Below are 16,219 nucleotides of genomic sequence, written 5' to 3' on the forward strand. Positions count from 1 at the left end.
TATTCTTTTGCTTCACAGAGATGCTTCGTTAAAGGATCTGAGGAGCACCTTCAAAAATTCGAGATGCTCCACTGTCTTGTGGTGAGCTGTCCTTGATAAGCCTCACAATACAGGACCTGGTGCCACCGGGCCTCAAGGTAGAGGTGGAGGTGGCACGCAGCGCAGCGAGCAGGCCAACGCCCGTTCGCATCTCCTTCGTAGGGGACACCGCCCAGGCGCTCCCGTTGCTAGGTCTTCTGTTTGCCGCGTTCTAAAGGAGCCCTGAGCGCGACCAAGGCTAAAGGGGAGGGGGGTGCCAGGAAAAGCTCGAACACTGTCTTCAGTAAACCGCGAGGAGAAGCAGCGGCCCTTCCTGTGGTCCCTCCAGTCCCCAAGCCCCCACCGCGCTGGGGGCGTCGAGCTTTCCCCTTGTTTTTGGTCGCTCCCAGCATTCGCGGGCCCTCAGCGCCCTCTGCGCCCGCGCTTCTCGGTACGATGCGCACCCCCAGTCGCTGCGGGCTAATGGTCTGGCCCGTCGGTAGCCGCCACCCCCTCGGGCAGCTACAGCTGTTCCAGCGGCTCCCGGTCGAGCTCAAGAGCCCGGAGCCGTGGCTGCCGCGGGCGGTGGGCGCGCGGGGTATCACCGGACCACCAGCGAAGCTGCCCAGCAAGGGGCAGCCCCCGCCGGCCAGTGGCGGAGCGCGGGAGCCGCCGAGGGACCGCCCGCAGCGGAGTGGCGAGGACGCGGGCTGGGCTTTTCTCAACCCGGTGAGTACCTTCTGCCGCCATCCTCCCTGACACCCTCCCACCGTCCCCTAACCCCGGAGGTCTGGGTCCCTACTCTGCCTCCACCAGTGACTGTTCCCCGGACTCTGTCCTCCGCCCGAGCTGCGGGACAGAGAGCTGCTGCTGTCAGGCTAATGATTCAGCACCATTCGCGCGTAGAGGTTGGGCAGAATGGGGGAGGGGGTAGGGGACGAGGTCAGTTGCCGGGCTCACCTCAGTTTCTAGGCTCACTATAGAAGACCTGGGCGCCGGGGTCGGGTAGGGTGAATAGAGAGGAGCTCTGCTAGCTTGTTCTGTAATTCCGTGCTTTCCCCACAAGCTAGTGCAAAACCTCCGTGAGTATGGGTGCATTCTGGAAAGTGTGTCAGATTAATGTCTTTTCCCCACATCCAAGTGAAGTATAGGGTCCTTGTAGGTACCTCTCAGTTTCTTTGCTTCTGTCTCCGTTGGGTTCATGCCATCATTTTATTTTATTTTATGCCACAGCATTCCTTCCACTAATGTGAAAGATGTCCTATCAAAGTTGTCTTGTATTCTGGGTGGGTTTGATTGGTCCTGACACAGAAGGAAAAGATTTAAAGGAGGTAGGAAGTAATAGTTTCATATCATAGGTTCTTACTTTTATATATAGTATTTCACTAAGTCCTCACAACAACCCAGGAACAAATGTGGAAAGTGAGAAGCAGAGATGTTAAATTACATTCTCAAGGTCACAGAATAGGAATTTGAATTCAGGTCTCCCTAAGTCCAAAATCCATTGTCCTTATTGTACTAAACAGTAGTGGGTCCAAAGTGTGTGTGTACACACTACTAGCTATTAAATACAGTGTTTTCATAGGAGTGATCTCAAACAATAGCACCAACAACCTGTAAACTTTCTGTATGTGGAATTATTGCTTTTTTAGTACAAAAGAACATTTTTAGTTCTTCATGTGTAAAAAAATTGATTTTCTTAGAAAACATTTAGCAAAAAATAATATCTGAACAACATTGTAGAGGAGGGTTAGGTCATGATGGATGTTCAGCACATTTTTGGTAGTGAAATTTGGTAGGTGCCCATGGGAAAAGTCATGAAGAAATCATTAGGGCAATAAAAAGAAATCTGGATTATTTTTTTAACTTTAGGTAACATTTTAGATAAAAGCAACCATTTGGTTCATGAGCCAGGTGACATAATGACACACAAAAGGGTGACAGATAAACCTAGACTCAGATCATGTTATTTGATTCATTACGGCTCTGTAATTTGACAGTAATAACTCCATTTTGTAAACTAAGGAACTGAAAAACAGAATGTTAAAGAGTACTCAGTAAGTGGTGGAATGTGGACAAGGATTTACTCTTAGGTGCTACCTCTCTCTCAGTTAAAAAATATGTATGTAGTCATAAAACAGAATTCCTTATAGTGCAATGTTGAATTGATTCGTTTTTGCCCTACCTTTCAGAGTCAACAATTATATTGACCTTGTATATGCCTTCTGTAAAAATAATGGATGTGATGTTCTTTTTTCTTTTTTGGTGGGTTATTTGATTTGCTTTCATTCATGATTATGGAGTTTCTCTTAAGATGTCCAATCTTGTTGATGTCTCAGGGAACAGGTTGCTATAGGACAAATGTTTATTTTCTCTAAGTTTCAGCATAGTATTTGATGGTAGATAGCAACATAGTCATTTAGTTTATCATTTCTAAAGTATTGAGCTATTTACATTGGCAAATTCTTTCTTAAGTTAGTGGGAGATTGATAACTAAAACCCACTGCCTACATAAGGACATAAAATGAGAACACATATTCATATTTGTTGTTGAGACAAGACTGTAAGCGAGGTAGGGTCCTATATCTAGTCTTAAACTTGATTCCTAGGAGGTCATTTCTTTTTGTGTTTATGTGTCTATTGGCTATACACTGAACCTTGGTGAGGCATTTTGCAATCCAATCTCTTGAATCCCAAGGGGACAACCGAATTGATTTGAATGAATAAGCAAAAATACAGCATCACTGCTGTTCAAAAAAAAGGAAAGTGCATGTCTTAGTGATGGATGGTCAGTAGCAACACTTTAAAAGGGAGACATCATGTTTTATTTAGATAACGTCACTGAAAGTATGAATATAATATCAACCCGGCTTTAGAACTATACTTTCTGTCTTTCCCTGTGTTTATCCAATTTCTGCTGTCAGCAGATCTTCTAAATTCCTGACTTAAGGAAGTTAAAGTCTAGTTAGGGAGATATTTACTTAACACATGAGTAATTAACAACAAAATAACTTAGAATTGGCTTATTATTGGAAAGAGGTGGTACAGAATTAAGTGTTATAGCAACACCTTAGGAAAAATTAGAAATAGCAGAGGTTGGGGTGATCAGAGGATCAGCAAAGCCTTCATGAATGGAAGTGTATTAAACCAACCTCAGAACTGATAAGCATTTCCACAGGCAGGGAGAATGGGAGACAAAGGTTCATCTGAGAAGTGCTCATCTATCTTTTGGATACATGGTGACAGATTATGAAGAACCTTGAATGTCTGATGTGAGATCTGTTTCTGATCTGGTAATAATAGAGAATTAGGGTAGATTTCTAAGCAGGTCAAGTTTCTCTTGCTCATGTTCTCCATATCTCTTGCCCCAAATCCCCTTCCAGAAATCCATATATTTCCTGATAGTAAAATAATTTGATATCAATTAAATGAAGAAAAAGTTTTTTTTCCAAAAAAAAGAAGAAGAAAAAGAAAAAAGCTTTCCCTTTCAAAGAAATTTGCCTTTTTAAAAAAATGCCAAAATTGAATATGGGGGCAAGAAAGATGGGGGAATGAGACGGACATCATTACCCTAGGTACATGTAGGACTGCACATATAGTGTGATGCTACATTGTGTACAACCAGAGAAATGAAAAGTTGTGCTGCATTTGTGTACAGAGAATCAAAATGCATTCTGCAGTCATATATACCTAATTAAAATAAATAAATTTATTAAAAAAACCAATTTATAGAATTATGAACAATCTAAAAACTTCAAGAATATGAAAAGGAAAAAAATTATCATAATCTTACTATGTAAAGACAACCATGATTAATATTTTGATTTTTTTCCATGTATAGTTTTAATGATGGTAATTACTTTTTTATATATATCTTAATTTGTTCTATTTAGGTATACATGACAAGAGTATATTTTGACATATTATGTATACATGGAGTATAACTTAGGAGCCTACTCTTTTTTTGGGGGGGGGGTGGTACTGGGGATTGAACCCAGGGCCTTGTGCATGTGAGGCAAGCACTCTACCAACTGAGCTATATCCCCAGACCTAGGAGCCTACTCTTGTCATTGTACTTGGTGTGGTGTTTTAGTGGTCATGTATTCTTACATGAATATAGGAAAGTTATGTCCAAGTCATTCTACTGTCTTTCCTATTCCCATACTCCTCCCTTCCCTTCATTCCCCTTTGTATATATATTTTAACTTTTAACTCTATAACATTAGTTTTCACTGAATAACAATTAGGCAGTAAACATTTAAAATGAATATAATCTTCCACTAGGTAGATGTACTAGAATTTCCTAATCATTCTTGTCACTATATTATTACATCTTTGTTCATAAAAATTCTTTAGGATAGTGTCTCTGGATATAGGGGTATGGATTCTTAGATTTAGACTAGTTTAAGCAAGTTTTGAAACTACTTCCATTTACTATATATATATATATATATATATATATATATATATATATATATATGAAATATAGAATATTTGTATGTTAATATTGAAGATACTCAATACTGTCTATAGCTCCTTAGATTATACTCTTTCAGGTAACCTCTTCTTTTGATTAGAAAGATTAACTAAATCATAGTAACTTAGAGAAAGGCGGGTAGTAGGGACTATAGAAGAGAGAAGCTGTTTTATTTTATTTATTTATTTATTTATTTATTTTTCACTTCTATTAACAATTGTATTACCTGGTTAATATTTCCTACCTGTTATCTTTTTTAAAATTGCTTTTATTTTTTAAATACACGACAGCAGAATGCATCACAATTCTTATTACACATATAGAACACAATTTTTCATATCTCTGTATATAAAATATGCTCACACCAATTCATGTCTTCATACATGTAAAGCTGCTTTTTCCTTTTTTTTGATAGAATGCTAGAATTCAATCTATATTAAGAAAAATCTGGATTACAGAGGTAACTTTCATCCTCTTAAATCAATAACTTATCATTATTTTTTTTGTTGGTCGTTCAAAACATTACATAGTTCTTGATATATCATATTTCACAGTTTGATTCAAGTGGGTTATGAACTCCCATTTTTACCCCGTATACAGATTGCTGAATCACATCATTTACACTTCCATTGATCTACACATTGCCATTCTAGTGTCTGTTGTATTCTGCTGCCTTTCCTATCCTCTACTATCCCCCCTCCCCTCCCCTCTTCTCTCTCTACCCCCTCTACTGTAAATCATTTCTTCACTTGTATTATTCTTCCCTTACCCCTCACTTCCTCTTGTATGTAATTTTGTATAACCCTGATGATCACCTTCCATTTCCATACAATTTCCATTCTCTCTCCCTTTCCCTCCCACCTCTCATCCCTGTTTAATGTTAATCTTCTTCTCATGCTCTTCGTCCCTACTCTGTCCTTAGTTACTCCCCTTATATCAAAGCAGACATTTGGCATTTGTTTTTTAGGGATTGGCTAGCTTCACTTAGCATAATCTGCTCTACTGCCATCCATTTCCCTCCAAATTCTATGATTTTGTCATTTTTTAATGCAGAGTAATACTCCATTGTGTATAAATGCCACATTTTCTTTATCCATTCATCTATTGAAGGACATCTAGGTTGGTTCCACAATCTTGCTATCGTGAATTGTGCTGCTATGAACATCGATGTAGCAGTGTCCCTGTAGCATGCTCTTATTAGGTCTTTAGGGAATAGACCGAGAAGGGGAATAGCTGGGTCAAATGGTGGTTCCATTCCCAGCTTTCCAAGAAATCTCCATAGTGCTTTCCAAATTGGCTGCACCAATTTGCAGTCCCACCAACAATGAACAAGTGTACCTTTTTCCCCACATCCTCACCAGCACTTGTTGTTGTTTGACTTCGTAATGGCTGCCAATCTTACTGGAGTGAGATGGTATCTTAGGGTGGTTTTGATTTGCATTTCTCTGACTGCTAGCAATGCTGAGCATTTTTTCATGTACTTGTTGATTGATTGTATGTCCTCCTCTGAGAAGTGTCTGTTCAGGTCCTTGGCCCATTTGTTGATTGGGTTATTTGTTATCTTATTGTCTAATTTTTTTGAGTTCTTTGTATATTCTGGATATTAGGGCTCTATCTGAAGTGTGAGGAGTAAAGATTTGTTCCCAGGATGTAGGCTCCCTATTTACCTCTCTTATTGTTTCTTTTGCTGAGAAAAAACTTTTTAGTTTGAGTAAGTCCCATTTGTTGATTCTAGTTATTAACTCTTGCGCTATGGGTGTCCTATTGAGGAATTTGGAGCCCGACCCCACAGTATGTAGATCATAGCCTACTTTTTCTTCTATCAGACGCCGTGTCTCTGATTTGATATCAAGCTCCTTGATCCATTTTGAGTTAACTTTTGTGCATGGCGAGAGAAAGGGATTCAGTTTCATTTTGATGCAAATGGATTTCCAGTTTTCCCAGCACCATTTGTTGAAGATGCTATCCTTCCTCCATTGCATGCTTTTAGCCCCTTTATCAAATATAAGATAGTTGTAGTTTTGTGGGTTGGTTTCTGTGTCCTCTATTCTGTACCATTGGTCCACCCGCCTGTTTTGGTACCAATACCATGCTGTTTTTGTTACTATTGCTTTGTAGTATAGTTTGAAGTCTGGTATCGCTATACTGCCTGATTCACACTTCCTGCTTAAAATTGCTTTTGCTATTCTGGGTCTTTTATTTTTCCATATGAATTTCATGATTGCTTTATCTATTTCTACAAGAAATGCCATTGGGATTTTGATTGGCATTGCATTGAACTTATAGAGAACTTTTGGTAATATTGCCATTTGGATGATGTTAGTTCTGCCTATCCATGAACAGGGTATATTTTTCCATCTTCTAAGATCTTCTTCTATATCTCTCTTTAGGGTTCTGTAGTTTTCATTGTATAAGTCTTTCACCTCTTTTGTTAGGTTGATTCCCAAGTATTTTTTTTTTTTTTTTTGAGGATATTGTGAATGGAGTAGTTGTCCTCATTTCCATTTCAGAGGATTTGTCGCTGATATACAGGAATGCCTTTGATTTATGCGTGTTGATTTTATATCCTGCCACTTTGCTGAATTCATTTATTAGGTCTAATAGTTTCTTTGTAGACCCTTTTGGGTCTGTTAGGTATAGAATCATGTCATCTGCAAATAGTGATAATTTAAGTTCTTCTTTTCCTATTTTTATGCCTTTAATTTCTTTTGTCTGTCTAATTGCTCTGGCCAGTGTTTCGAGAACTATGTTGAACAGAAGTGGTGAGAGAGGGCATCCCTGTCTTGTTCCAGATTTCAGAGGGAATGCCTTCAATTTTTCTCCATTCAGAATGATGCTAGCCTGTGGCTTAGCATAGATTGCTTTTACTATGTTGAGGTATGATCCTGTTATCCCTAATTTTTCTAGAGTTTTGAACATAAAGGGATGCTGTACTTTGTCGAATGCGTTTTCTGCATCTATCGAGATGATCATATGGTTCTTATTTTTAAGTCTATTGATGTGGTGAATAACATTTATTGATTTCCATATATTGAACCAGCCTTGCATCCCAGGGATGAATCCTACTTGATCATGGTGTACAATTTTTTTGATCTGTTTTTGAATCCGATTCGCCAGAATTTTATTGAGGATTTTTGCATCTAGGTTCATTAGAGATATTGGTCTGTAGTTTTCTTTCTTTGAAGTGTCTTTGTCTGGTTTAGGCATCAGGGTGATGTTGGCCTCATAGAATGAATTTGGAAGTTCTCCGTCTTTTTCTATTTCCCGAAATAGCTTGAAAAGTATTGGTATTAGTTCCTCTTTAAAGGTTTTGTAAAACTCTGCTGTATACCCATCCGGTCCTGGGCTTTTCTTAGTTGGTAGTCTATTGATGGTTTCTTCTAGTTCCTCAATTGTTATTGGTCTGTTTATGTTGTCTATATCCTCCTGACTCAATCTGGGCAGATCATATGACTTAAGGAATTTATCGATGCCTTCACTATCTTCTATTTTATTGGAGTATAAGGATTCAAAATAATTTCTGATTATCTTCTGTATTTCTGAAGTGTCTGTTGTGATATTGCCTTTTTCATCCCATATGCTAGTAATTTGAGTTCTCTCTCTTCTTCTCTTCGTTAGCATGGCTAAGGGTCTGTCAATTTTATTTATTTTTTCAAAGAACCAACTTTTAGTTTTGTCAATTTTTTCAATTGTTTCTTTTGTTTCTATTTCATTAATTTCAGCTCTGATTTTAATTATTTCTTGCCTTCTACTTCTTTTGCTGTTGTTTTGCTCTTCTTTTTCTAGGATTTTGAGATGAAGTATGAGATCATTTATTTGTTGGTTTTTTCTTTTTTTAAGGAATGAACTCCAAGCAATGAATTTTCATCTTAGAACTGCTTTCAATGTGTCCCATAGATTCCGATATGTTGTGTCTGATTTTTCATTTAACTGTAAGAATTTTTTAATTTCCTCCATGATGTCTTCTAAAACCCATTGATCATTCAGTAACCTATTGTTCATTCTCCAAGTGATGCATGATTTTTCCTTCCTTCTTTTATCGTTGATTTTCAGTTTCATTCCATTATGATCAGATAAGATGCATGGTATTATCTCTACTCCTTTATATTGTCTAAGAGTTGCCCTGTGACATAATATATGATCTATTTTTGAGAAGGATCCATGTGCTGCTGAGAAAAAAGTGTAACTGCTTGATGTTGGGTGGTATATTCTATATATGTCAATTAAGTCTATGTTGTTAATTGTGTTATTGAGTTCTATAGTTTCCTTATTCAACTTTTGTTTGGAAGATCTGTCCAGTGGTGAGAGAGGTGTGTTGAAGTCTCCCATGATTATTGTATGGTGGTCTATTAGACTCTTGAACTTGAGAAGAGTTTGCTTGATGAACATAGCTGCTCCATTGTTTGGGGCAGATATATTTATGATTGTTATGTCTTGTTGGTGTATGGTTCCCTTGAGCAGTATGTAGTGTCCCTCTTTATCCCTTTTGATTAACTTTTGCTTGAAATCTATTTTGTTTGATATGAGTATGGACACTCCTGCTTGTTTCCAAAGTCCATATGAGTGATATGATTTTTCCCAACCTTTCACCTTCAGTCTATGTATATCTTTTCCTATCAAATGCGTCTCCTGTAGGCAGCATATTGTTGGGTCTTGTTTTGTGATCCATTCAACTAGCCTGTGTCTCTTAATTGGTGAGTTTAAGCCATTAACATTTAGGGTTATTATTGAAATATGGTTTGTTCTTCCAGCCATATTTGTTTATTAATGTTACTAAACCTGATTTGTTTTCTTCTTTGATTATTTTCCCCCCTTTATTGTCCTACCTCCCACTGTTGGTTTTCATTGTTATTTTCCATTTCCTCTTCCTGTAATGTTTTGCCAAGGATTTTTTGAAGAGATGGTTTTCTAGCTGCAAATTCTTTTAACTTTTGTTTATCGTGGAAGGTTTTAATTTCATCTTCTATCCTGAAGCTTAATTTCGCCGGATACACGATTCTTGGCTGGAACCCATTTTCTTTCAGTGTTTGAAATATGTTATTCCAGGATCTTCTAGCTTTCAGAGTCTGTGTTGAGAGATCAGCTGTTATCCTTATTGGTTTACCCCTAAATGTAATCTGCTTCCTTTCTCTTGTAGCTTTTAAAATTCTCTCCTTATTCTGTATGTTGGGCATCTTCATCATAATGTGTCTAGGTGTGGATCTCTTATGATTTTGCACATTTGGCGTCCTATAGGCTTCTAGGTTTTGGGATTCTGTCTCGTTCTTCAAGTCTGGGAAGTTTTCTCGTATTATTTCATTGAATAGATTGTTTATTCCTTTGGTATGGACCTCCATGCCTTCCTGTATCCCAACGACTCTTAAGTTTGGTCTCTTTATGTTATCCCATATCTCTTGGATGTTCTGCTCATGGTTTCTTAACTGTCTTGCTGAGCTCTCTATGTTCTTTTCAAGTTGAAATACTTTGTCTTCATTGTCTGATGTTCTATCTTCTAAGTGATCTACTCTCCTGGTAGTATTCTCAATTGAGTTTTTAAGTTGGTTTATTGCTTCCTGCATTTCTAGGATTTGTATTTGTTTGTTTTTTATTACCTCTATCCCCCTGTATAATTGATCCTTTGCTTCTTGGATTTGTTTATGTAATTCCTTGTCAAAGTGATCTTTCATTGTATGATTTTGCTGTCTCATGTCTTCCTTGAGACTCCAGACCATCTGAAGCATGTATATCCTGAATTCTTTATCTGATATTCCATCTGTTTCAGCTATTACCTCTTCTAAAGTTGAGTTGACCTGCATTGCTTGTGGTCCTTTCTTGCCTTGTCTTTTCATACTGCTCGCGTTTCTTTCTGTTTGGTAAAACTGTTGTGTTTTTGAAATTTTCCCCCTATTTATTTATATTGGTCTTGTATAGTTGAAAAATCTCCCTTGCAGAGCGGGTAGTGGCTGTGCTCCTCCTCCAATTGGGGTGATCTGTCTAGTATGCTGGCGGGCCGCTAGGCCTGCTCTGCCGGTCGGTAGCAGGTCTGCCCACCCTGCGGGTGCGGGTGGCGGCTCTGCTCTGGCCCCACACCAGTTGTGGTGACGTGACTACCATGCCCACGGGTCGTTGGGCCTGATCCGGATGCGGGCGGTGGCTCCGCTCGGCCCCTACTCCAATTGGTGTGACGTGTCTACCACGCTGGCAGGCCTCTGGGCCTGTTCCACCGGAGGGTCGCAGGTCTGCCTACCTTGCGGGCTCGGGCGGCAGCTCTGCTCGGCCCCCACTCCAAATGGGGCTACCTGACTGCCACTCCGACGGGTCGCTGGGCCTTTTCCGGACACGGGCAGCGCCTCTTCTCCGCCTTCACTCCTACCAGTGTGACGTGTCTGTCTCGCCGGCCGGCCGCTGGGCCCGTTCTGCCAGTGGGCCGCCGGTCTGCCTACCTTGCGAGCTCGGGCAGCGGCTCTGCTCGGCCCCCACTCCAAATGGGGTGAGTTGACTGCCACGCCGGTGGGTCGCTGGGCCTTTTCCGGGCACAAGCAGTGGCCCCGCTCAGCCTCCACTCCAATCAGTGCGACGTGTCCACCACGCTGGCAGGCCACTGGGCCTGTCCCGCCGGTGGGTCGCAGATCTGCCTACCTTGCAGGCTCGGGCGGCGGCTCTGCTCGGCCCCTACTCCAAATGAGGTGACTTGACTACCACTCCATCGGGTCGCTGGACCTGATCCAGGCGTGGGCGGCTGCTCTCTTCGGCCCCAGCTGCAGTTGGGGTGACGTGATACCACGTCGGCGGGTCGCTTGGCCTGTTCTGGGCGCAGGCGGCAGTTCCACTCTGCCCCTCTGGCCCCCACCGCACCCAGCAGGACCCGGACCGAGAAGCAGTTTCCGTGGGATCCCCAGCCCAGGGCCAAAGCAGCTCCGGGAGCCAGAACCCGGCCGCCCCGAGCTCGGTGCACGCTCTGCTGGGAGCGGGCTCCAAGAAGCAGACTCCGCAGGTTCCCCCAGCCCTGGGCCAAAACAGTTCCGGGAGCCAGAACCCGGCTGCTCAGAGCTTGGTGCATGGTCCGCTAGGAGCAGGCTCCAAGAAGCAGTCTCCATGGGTTCCCCAGCCCTGGACCAAAGCAGCTCCGGGAACCAGAACCCGGCTGCTCAGAGCTCGGAGCACGCTCTGCTAGGGGCGAGCTCCGAGAAGCCGTCTCTGCGGGTTCTCTAGCCCTGAGCCTGAGCTATCTATCTGTGAGATGCAGGCAAATAACAGCCTGAAATCACCTGTTCCGTAGCTGAATCAATAGAAGCTGTTTTAAAGTGGGAAAACAGGTTTGGGAAAAGTGAGCAAGAATTTATAGTCTTAGAATGGGCATACATGATCATTGATTTTCTGATCCTAGGCTTTTGTTAGAGGACCTTAACTTTAATCTCCACCTCCCTTGTCTCACTACACACTGTACACCATATCTGTCTCCTTCAGACTTCAGCTTCTGTCCTCCTGTATCAGATTCTCAACTCTCCATCTGCATTATCCTAGTAATTCAAGGCACAAATATGAGCTAACTCTTGCACTCTAATTTGGAGAATTCACATTGTTGATGATAAGAATTTGGGACCTCTGCCCAAATCTTAGCAGATACCCTGGGTAGAAGGTACAAGGTACAAGGGTGTGTGTGGGAAGCACACTTGATGGACAGTGCAGATTCCTGTCCCCTTCCTTAAGCACATTTGCCAAAAAATGACCTTTTTGAGAAGAGTGGCTACTTGGAGAGGCATAGCGTTCCTAACATCACCCCCAAGCATCCAGATACTCCCTTCTCCTTGTTCCTAATATCTCTTCACCAGAGAAAGTTCCCCTCATGGAGGAGAGACACTTGCCTCAGTTAATTCTGTTCTAGGGACATATGGCATTTGCTCCTTATCATGAGAAGGACAGGGACCCAGTGTTGGACATGTGATTTGGTCAGACCCCTGACTTACTCTCCCAAGTTTCACTGAGCTGCTTTTGGGACCTGTTTCCACTTACCTAGGGCTACAAGGATGAGAATCTCTTGAGGTACATAGGCTGTTAAGTATCTCTGAGTACCAGTAAAATGGATGTCACAGATATGAATGTACCTTGAAGGCACAACTGGGGAGCAGAGGCAGATTATTATAATATTCCATCATTCTTGGGGAAGCCTGTAAAGAAACAATGACAAGAAAAACATCATATTATAAACCTCAAACAGACCATTCTCCCCCTTTATCAAGTCCCAAGAGATGATTTCTGATGGAACTGGGCATTTGGTGGGCAGAGTACTTTAGATAGAATTTCTCCTGTGTTTATTTGAGACCCACTATTAAACAATTTGCTTAAGCTCTCAGAAGGTGGTAAATCTGTTTCCATTTCCCTCTTGCATTATCTGTCAAAACTGAAGTGAGACTCAGAAGTTTCCCTAGTGTTTAAAAGAAAAGTCAAATTTCAATACACTTTCCTATTTATTCTCTGCTAGCCTTTATTTCCCATTTGACATTTATCTGTTAACACTTCTGTTCTTAGTACACATAGTTGTTGAGAGAGCTAAGGCACTGGGATTGTTTAGGCTATGGGAAGCTGAGTGATAAATATTCTTCTTTTTTTTTTTTTTTTTTTTTTTTTTACTTGAAAGTACCCGATCATCACACACATTTCAGTGTAAATCTTTTGAAGATTTAAATTTAAGTGGTCAAGTGCTCACTGATCTTTTCTCTGGCTGGCCCAAAGATTTCTGAGAATGCTTTCCTTGATGAAAGTGATGATAGTGTTGGTCCACTGGATGTGCTGAAGTATCTACATTGTTTGCTTTTTCTAAATTGTGGCACCGGAGCTTCCAAACTTCTTTGTTATTTTTGTCCTTCTGCCTAGCCATGTGAAATGGAATGCTATATTTGACAAAGGGTTATTTTTGAACATTTCTCTTACCCACTGTTTTGTAAAGTGTGAACTGATGCCACAGCTAATTTGACAGGATGGCAGTAGCCTGTTTCTGTAAAAAGTTGTTCTTGTTTCTCCTTTTGTGTAGGTGCAGTGACATTATCTTTTTTAAGTAATTTGAGCATTTGTAGATTTGGATGAGAGAGCAGCAGTAATCCAGGCAGCAGCTTCCGGATCATTTCTAGGCTTAGGATCAGAATTTTAATGGATGCTTATGTATAACTCTTGGTTAAGATAGTACTGTCTTTCTTTTATAAGTGAAGTGACCCTACTTAAACTTTATGTAAAATCTGTTTTAACTGATGTGGTCCTACTATGTCATAAATGTGTGGAGTATTGGTAGAAAAAGTTAGGAACTATAGATTTAATTAGAATTATTGCATTTGTTGGAAAATTTCCATGTGTAATTTTCTCATGATTATTATTTAAAATCTTTTTTCAAGGTATGTATCAAATAAAATGTATGCCTATGTGTAACATTCATAGTGATTGCTGAAAAATTAGGACAATAATTTCAGCACATGTCTCAGTCTATATTTAGAACACTCTGCAGCTAACCAACAAATACACGATGGTTCTATGGAGAAAAATGATAGGAATTGCACACATTCTATAGTCAGTTTAATATTTATGAAATCAGATGAAGGTATTTTCATTTAGCTTTAGGTTTGATCACATCCAAGATGATATTTTGTTACCTAGCATGTCTTAATCTAGAATCCTGAAGATTGACACGTACTATGTTGTCCATTTTAACAATGTGCAAAAATAGAGCTAGAGAGGAAAGAAATAAGCAAAATTAACATTTAGAATCACAGTGATATTAGAAATTGGTCTGCAGCTGCCCCTGATTGGATAGTGTTTTTTTGATTTACTTCTTTAAGGGTTTTTAAGGAAAAAGTAATTTCATTGAATGTTTTTTTACTGATCTCTGATATTTATTTTCAGTTCTCATCATCTTCTACTTTGTTCAACACACACAAATTTTAACTCATTATTTTTGGAATATATATACAAGTTATTTTTACATCTTGCCATAATAATTAAAGGAAAATTGACATCTAAAAATACCAAGAGAAATTTGAAAGGGATGTCTGTGTTTCTCAAAATTAAGCAGACTGTATATATGTGCCAGTGCTTTTTCACATGTCAAACATCAGTGCCAAATAAACATTTTTTTGCCAGAAAGAACCATGTTCTACTACATATGTTGTGGTATTTTCACTTTGAAATAAGTGGCATTTTCTCTTTTAAAAATTATATTACGTATATAATACATTTTGAGAGCTATTTTCCTCCTTGATTAAGAATTAAAAATTAAATATATTCTTCATTGGTTATAATAAGGTATATGTACTTCCATATTGTGTTCAACAGTGTTACTCTGAATTTTGATTTTAGAATTTACAGGTAATTAGAATAATCAAATATAGGAATCATGAAGGTAGTAAAGTGTAGCATCTACTGGGAACAAAGTTAAGGAAATTCACTGAGCAAAATCTATGAACAGAGAGATTTAGATCTCTAAGAAAAATTAACTACTGATGTAGCCCAGGTTTTTTTTCTTCTTCTTATTTAACCATACATATTCTGGCAATGTGAAAGTTATTATCATAGTTCTGGAAGAAAAAAATATAATAGTCTCATTATATATGGTATCATTTTCCAGGGTTTCAGTTACCTATGGTCTTCTATGGTCCAAAAATATTAAATGAGGAATTCCAGAAATAGCAATTCATAATTTTTAAATTGTATGCTATTCTGAGAAGCATGATGCAATCTCATGCTCTCACATTCTCTCCAGCCATGGATGGGAATCTGTTCAGTGTATGTAGGCTTCATATTTGCCCACTGTTAGTTACTTAGTAGTCATTTCCATTGCAGCAGCCCAATGCTGTGTTCAGATAACCCTGCTTTTACTTAATGGTCCCAAAGTGCAGAGTAGTGATGCTGGCAATTTGGATAGGCCAAAGAGAAACTGCTTCCTTTGAATGAAAAGATGAAAATTCTCAACTTAGTAAGGAAATAAAAAAAAATCATATGCAGAGTTTCCTAAGATCTATAATAGAATAGACATTTGGAGAGGGAGGAAACAGTGGGACATGGGGGGTGGGCACATTTATATTATTTTTACTATAGTATATTGTTATAATTGTTTGATTTTGTTATTAGTTAATATTAATTTCTTACTGTGTTATAAATTAAACTTTACCATAGGTATGTATGTGTGTGTGTATATATATATATATATATATATATATATATAGAGAGAGAGAGAGAGAGAGAGAGAGAGAGAGAGAGAGGGGGAGAGAGAGAGAGAGAGGGAGGGAGAGAAACAGTATATATAAGGGTCAGTACTAACTCAGGTTTCAGGATCCACTGGGCGTATTGGAATGTATTCCCTGCCAATAGGGTGGACTACTATATTTAACATTTTTTTTCAGTATAACTTTTTTTTTTAGAATACTGTGAAAATATTGCTATTTATGTAATTCTTTGGGTGATATCTGACATGTAAGGATTACACAGGTACATACTTTTTTGCCAGTGAATATTTTGTAGTATTGGTTTCTTTTAATAGTTTTTATTGTGATAAAAATACACAATATTTTATGTGTTAGCCATTTCTAAGTGTATAGTCGAGCATGTTAAATATATTCCCATTTTTGTGAAACTGATTGTCCAGACTTTTTCCTCTTGCTTACCAGAAACTGTATACCCATTGGTAGCTCAGCTCACCTTCCTTCCCATTTCATCTAGCCCCAGACAGCCACCATTCTACTGTTTCTGTGAATCTGACTA

At 39.4% G+C, this 16,219-nt stretch overlaps 1 protein-coding gene across 8 annotated transcripts in view; it reads left to right on the plus strand.

Moving 5' to 3' along the window:
- The first annotated feature begins 557 nt into the window (after positions 1-557).
- The window catches only part of TTLL7 (tubulin tyrosine ligase like 7), a 154,670-nt gene continuing 139,008 nt past the window's right edge, over positions 558-16,219 (plus strand). For 7 of the 8 annotated variants that reach the window (XR_014023723.1, XM_081307479.1, XM_081307480.1 and 4 more), the window contains exon 1: positions 558-747. The gene's annotated coding sequence lies outside the window, so the exon portion shown is untranslated. The remainder of the gene's footprint in view (positions 748-16,219) is intronic. The other variant, XM_081307483.1, reaches the window with a different exon arrangement.

This window comes from Spermophilus citellus (assembly GCF_964194105.1).
Source record: "Spermophilus citellus genome assembly, chromosome: 9".
NCBI classification, from domain to species: Eukaryota; Metazoa; Chordata; class Mammalia; order Rodentia; family Sciuridae; genus Spermophilus; species Spermophilus citellus.